Source organism: Crotalus tigris, unplaced genomic scaffold (assembly GCF_016545835.1).
Source record: "Crotalus tigris isolate CLP2741 ecotype Arizona unplaced genomic scaffold, ASM1654583v1 scf7180000017765.3138416, whole genome shotgun sequence".
Taxonomy (NCBI): Eukaryota; Metazoa; Chordata; class Lepidosauria; order Squamata; family Viperidae; genus Crotalus; species Crotalus tigris.
In genome coordinates, this window is record NW_024096620.1 from 1257725 (window position 1) to 1264689 (window position 6965).

A 6965-nucleotide genomic window follows, 5' to 3' on the forward strand; every position below is an offset into this window, starting at 1 on the left:
AGCCAGAATACTTCACACTTTAAAGGACAGAGATGGCACTTTCATCTGAAGCAAATGTGACCTGCATTTGGCTCTTAGTTTGTCAATAACCTTTTACACACCCAAGGACAGTAGACTAGGGCAGGGTAAGCAGGAGACCAATCATCACCCTGACCTCTAATAACCTGCTATGTTGCTGTTTGCTTGGTAACTTCTGCCTAAAGTTGTTGCCTAACCCAGGAGTACACTTGCTTTGCCACAGACCACAGATGTGAGACTGATAACCTACTTCTGTGCCTTATTCAATGCTCCTTAAAGGCTTTGAAGTCTGGCTAATGGTATGTGATTATGGAATTTGTAGTGCCTCAGATTGATGCTACTAGCATCGAAAGGGACTCAAGAAATGTGAAGAGACATCAAAGCAAAGATCACTCCTTTGTATGTATGCTTCAAATCATTATTGTAACTATCATCCTGCCTTTTTTGGCCCACTGTACAGTCACCTTTGACTCATGCTTCTAAGTATGTTTTATAAGTCAAGATATATGTATAACATTCTATTTATATATTCTTAATGTGTTCAATCTCCAATACCCAACATTTCACCATAGCATATTAGGAAATTCATTCTTCCACTTTTTTTCTCCTTTGATCAGCTCTGGTCAGCACAATTAAAAAAAGTTACTGAAATCCTGGAAAGTGTGCAGAGAAGAGCAACAAAGATGATAAAGAGTCTGGAAGTTAAATCATATGATGAATGGTTGAGGGAGCTAGGTATGTTCAGGCTATTAAAGAGAAGGATTAGGAGAGGTACAATAACTATATTTCAGTACTTGAGGGGCTGTCACAGAAAAGAGGGGATTAACTTATTCTTCATAGCACCAAAGGGCAAGAAAAGAAGTAAAGGAGAAGCTTGTTAAAAAGAGAGACAACCTAGAAGAAAGGAGAAATTTTCTGGCAGAGAGAACAATTAATCAGTGGAATGGCTTGCCTCCCAGAGTTGTGGATGCTCCATCACTGGAAGTTTTCAAAAACAGACTGTATAGATCAGTGGTCCTCAACCTTTCTAATGCTGCAACCCCATAATACAGTTCCCCATGTTGTGGTGACCCCCAACCACTTATACATCACCTGGTGCCAGGGGCATGGCCAAAGAAAAGGGGGAAAAAATGGCGGACAGCCTTGTTTGGCGACCCCCGTGAAATGGTCGTTCGACCCCAAATGGGGTCCCGACCCACAGGTTGATAACCACTGGTATAGATAGATAGATAGTATGAGGCTTCTATCATAAGCAGAAAGTTGGACTAGAAGATATATAAAGTCCTTCCAACCCTATGATTCTGTATTCTATAATCTCTCTCACTTGAGCTGTATGTATTTTGATATATTTATTTGCCACCAGATCACATTTTGATTCCCTACTTATCCATACATTTGTTGTTGTTGATAGTTGCAAAGTCCAACCCATTGCGACCCTATGGACAACGTTCCTCCAGGCCTTCCTGTCCTCTACCATCTTCTGGAGTTCATTTAAGCTCATGCCCACTGCTTCAGTGACTCCATCCAGCCACCTCATTCTCTGTCGTCTCCTTCTTCTATTGCCCTCAATCTTTCCCAGCATTAGGCCCTTCTCCAGTGAGTACTTCCTTCTCATTAGGTGGCCAAAATACTTGAGTTTCAACTTCAGGACCTGGCCTTCTAAAGAGCAGTCAGGTTGATCTCCTCTAGGATTGACTGGTTTGATCGGCTTTGTTGTGATTCCATGCCAGCCTGTGCTCCCAACAGCTGAGTCTGAGAAATCTGAGGAGGAGGTGGAGGAGGCATTTGAAGGGCCATCAGGTGTAGAGGGAGGCTCTGATGAATTACAGGACTCACAGTTTGATGCAGAGCCTGGGCCCTCCAGTTGTGTTCCTGATGAAGCTCAGCTGTGTGAGGAGAATGAGTCAGATTCAGAAGACTCACACCTGATGGACTTGCTAATTGATGCCCGCACACGTCGTCAATTAGCAAAAGTAAATCAGCAGCAGTCAATGCGGCACCTCCGGAGTAAAAGGAGAAGGCAATGAGAGGCAGCACCTTGGGACTGCTGTATAAAAAGAGGAGGTGTGGGCGGTGCTGGTTGCTGAAGGCAACCGTTTGCAAAGTGCTTCTTGGAATCCTGGTCTGTTCGTCTTGCTTGTGACTATCTTCTGTTTGCATCGTGTTTCCTGTGGACTATTTCCTTCCTTTGGACTTGAGTTTTGCTGTTTGCGTTTTGGACTATTTGACAGGTTTGTCACCCATATTATAAGGGGTTTGTTTTGTTTAAAGTCTCCAGCCTATTGTATCAGCAGGGGGTTGGTCCTTGTGCCTTTAACAAAGATGGCAATAGGCTGGGATAGAACAGCTTTGCAGTCCAGGAGACTCGCAGGAGTCTTCTCCAGCACCATAGTTCAAAGGCCTCAATTCTTTTGCGCTTAGCTTTTCTTATGGTCCAACTTTCACAGCCATACATTGCAACTCAGAAAACCATGGCCTTGACTATATGTACTTTTATTGACAGGGTGATGTCTCTGCTTTTTAGTATGCTGTCTAGATTTGCGATAGCTTTCCTCCCCAGGAGCAAGCGTCTTTTAATTTCTTGGCTGCAGTCCCCATCTTGGAGTCCAGAAAGATAAGCCGAACTATGTAATCTATGAAGCAACCTCTTCTGTTTAGCCTCATTTTTGTCTGATAATGCTTGCTGACAAGCACTTTGTCCCATTCTCAATATTTTTGTCCTTGTTTTCCTATGCCACAGTTAAACCATGGGCCTTGCACTCCCTCCTCTAATTTGTAAAAAGATTTATTTGGTTATGAGGATATACTAATCTGAACATCCATATTTGTGGATGCAAACTTTTCTTATTTTGTAGCACCAATAGACCCAGCAATATTTGGAGCTGCAAAAATTAAATGGACAACAAATTATTGTACAACCAGTTTCATGTGAACATGTCCTCTGGAAATGGTTAGTGAGGCATCCTTACAACAAAGCAAGGTGGCTACATGGATCTGTTCATGGTTTTGCTTCAATTTAGTTCTTTCACTCCTTTCAAAGGACTCCCCTCAGTATGATCATTGATCTTAGTCAAAAGGCTGAGAAGTGAGAAGCACTGGTCTACGTGACCAGCTTGCCTCAATATAAATACAGAACATTGACTCAAGAACTCAGAACACATGATCTACTCATCCCTAGTTCACCCGAAACTCAATTCCTATCCAACTTTTTCTGCTAAGTATCAAAAGTAGTGTTTTCTGATTTCTCCTAGCTCAAACGGTAGTGCTTGTCCAGTTTGCCTGCTGTGCTTCATTTCCTTGTGGGCAAACACCTCCACTCCAATTGATTACTGTGCACTGTGGCAGAGACCTGTCTTCCTTTATCACTGACCTGCACTTTTTCCTCATTGTACATCAATAGAAAGTAACAATGGAACTTTACTTCACTGCCTTTTTTATTTATTTGAGCTATGAAATGGACAAGAGTTCTACTTTCCCCTTCTAGCTGAAATGATAAGTGGTAAAATGGTAGTCTTCTCTGTTTTGTTTTTATAAATCTAGAAAAAGTAAAGTAGCTGGGAAAGTCAGGAGCAATGATGAATGCAGTCAGTTTATTATTTCAGGGCCAAAGAGAGAGAGAGAGGCAGAAGCTGAAATCTGGGATTTGTAAGGCTCACTTCTTTTCCAGATATTTAAAGCCAGAAATCCAGCAGCAGTGCAGAAGCCCTAAGCTAGCTTTTGTGTTTGAAGATGAACAACTGCTCAAGATCATCTCATTTGCTATAGATTACAGATGGCATTATTAAAGTAGACAGTAGTTGTTAAAACTTCTTGGCTTTGATATATTTTTAAAGCTGACCAGTTAGACCAGTGTTGGCTATTCCTCCTAGCTTTGCATATGACACAAAGCTAGGAAAAATAGCCAACACTTTAGAAGATCGGCTCAAGATCCAGAAAGATCTAGATAGACTTGAACAGTAGTCCAACAAAATGCAGGGAAGATTTTATATTTAGGCAAGAAAAAACAAGCAGGTATAAAATAGGTGATACCTGACTCAAAAGCAGTAACTATGAGAGTTCTAATGGACAATCATTTAAGTATGAGCCAGCAGTATGCAGCACTTAAGCCTATGCAATCCTATGCAATCCTAGACTGCATCAATAGAGGAATAGTATGAAAATCACATATAGCATTAGTAGCACTATACTGTATATTGCTTTAGTAAGATCACATTTGAAATATGGCATTCAATTTTGGCCCCCACAGTACAAAAAAGATATTGAGACTCTAGAAAGAGTGTAACAAATATTATTAGAGGGCCGGAGGCTAAAACATATGATAACAGTTGCAGGAACTGGTTATGTCTAGTTTAACAAAGAGAAGACTAGGGATGACTATCATGTCTTCAAATATTTGAGGGCTGACACAAAGAAGAAGGGGACAATCTATTCTCCAGAGCAACTCAAGTCAAAAAGTAATGGATGGAAACTAACCAAAGAGAGAAGCAACCTAGAACTAAAAAGAAATTTCCAGCCAGTTAGAACAATTAATCTGTGGAACAGGTTGCCTTCAGAAGTTGTGGGTGCATCATAACTGGAGGTTTTTAAGAAGAGATTGTACAGCCATTTATTCAGAATGGTATAGGATCTCTTGCTTGGTCAGGGGACTTAATTAGAAGATTTCCAAGGTCCCTCCCAAAACTGTTATCCTGTTAATTGAATGAAAAGGAACAAAAGATGCTTGTTAATTGAAATGAGAATACACATATCTGAAGATTTTAGGGGGGAAATCCTCAATATCTGTAATTTTTTAATATTAAAAATAAAAATAATGTTCAACTAATTTTTAATACATTATAGAATTGTGTTTCTTTTCTGCCATTAATATTATACTTTTCTGTGATAAAAATATTTCAGACATAATGGATCATTTTGAAAACTTGTTTATAATTCTTTGTCAGTTATCAATTAAGTGAAACCTTGGAGTTTCTTATTTACATTATATTTAAATTGAAATATATAAAGTCTTGCTCACTTGCTTTCTTCCTTTGGAAGTATGTCCTATAAAGTATATATAGAAATCCATGTTATGAAATATTAAATTATAGACAGTCTTGAAAAGTAAATAAATTCTACCATTGTTAAGAGTGCAGTCAGTATCAAATAAGAATTGCATTGATTTGTTGAGTCATCAACTGAAACAACTTCAGTATGTGAAAACTCCAATGAATGAAAAGTCAGCCTGTGGGCAGAAAAGAGTGATAATATCAAAAAATAAAAGCCACCGTATTGTTTTCCATGGGCAGTTTTTGTTTGTATTATCCCTTTTGAAAGTCTTTTCTAGCAACCTACTTCTATGATGGTGGACTTTAGAGAACTTTTTGTGTAACATGATTGGCCACTTGAATGTCACCGTTAAGATTATGAGAATTGAAAAAGAATCATCATGCTATGTTGGACATTATATATCTATGTTCTGTGTCTATGGTAGCCAACAACTTAATACCTACAGACAATCCAGAAGAGGACATGAGCACAGCAGCACTTTCTTGCTTTCTCTTCTTTGTTATTAACTAATCCAATTACATCTCTAGTAAGGCTGCACAGTGCTCTGGCTCTGAAGACAAAAAGGAAGCTCAGAGTGAACAAGGGTGCAAATGTGGTATCTACATTTCTTGAACACAATAAAACTTTTCAGAACCAGAGGATGTTACATGCTGATCCAAAGCACGTATCTTGTTTTCTTTTCCTAGTAGTTAACTTTCCTTAGAACTAGGAGAGGGTGAATGAATGAAAATCTCTCAAGAAAATCCACCTTTCAATTTCAGCTTGGTGAGGTAAACTTTTAACATTTTCCATAGCCAGGATCCTCACAGAGTAAAGGCAGCTCTCGTATGCTGACTGCAATGTATAATTAGACCATAAGGTCATCTATAATGCATCTGCGGAATGTCATGTCGCTAGATAAAGGCAACCTTTTTATATAAATGGCACTTATGCAAAACTGTGGCCCACAGGTTATTGACATTTTATAATGTCATCCTTAGGGCCCTTGTGATTTCCATGATGTATACTTTTCATCCTCAAAGAATTGCCATTTTTGCAACCTAATGAAAATCTTGATTCCTTAGTTCAATTTGATTCAAAGATGGCTGCAAAACACCAAGCCAAATGGAATTATAAAAATGTCATTCTAAAAAAAAACCCAAAATAAAACACATTTAATTTTCTAGACTAAGTTCTTTGAACTTCAAAGAAATAATAAATTATAATTTAGGTAAATCAGTAAGGGTCACCTAGTATGAATCAGTGCAAAACTAATAATTCTGAAGAATCATCTTAACAAGCTCGGGCATATATTAATATATTTTTTTATATTTCTGTGAAGATCTGAAATTGTTTCTTTAAAAGGGCATGATAGAGACATAATGGCAGCAATACAGGGATGAGTTCCTTTTCTTATTTTTGAGAAGTGAAGTTTTCAAAGTGTGCTCATCTTCACTTGAAGCTGAACACTTTTTTTCCTACCATGTGCTTGTCTCCTACCAAACAACAGCACCAAATCATGGTGCAGTGATTTGTCACCAAGTTTCAGCAGGATGGCAGAAAGGGCACCAGATCCTCCAACAGAGGAATTTCAAAAATTGCATGCAGCATTCAAGCTATAGGTTGCTTTCTTTAGTTATACACAACTCTTTCCAATTTGATGCCCTCCAAATGCCTCCAGAGCACATCATCCACGCTTCTGATGGGCCTCAGATTGTATTCAGTTCTCTGGAATACTAATCACTCTTCAAAAGTCACCACTTATTAATTAGTTAATTCATCCTGTGTCTCCTTTTAAAGGTTTTAAATAATGATCAGATAAATTGTTTTTATCTGACATTGGCAACCATAGGCCTTTAGTAGACTTTACATCATCATATGCACCAGGATGTCTTTGCACAAGTCATACAATATATCATTAC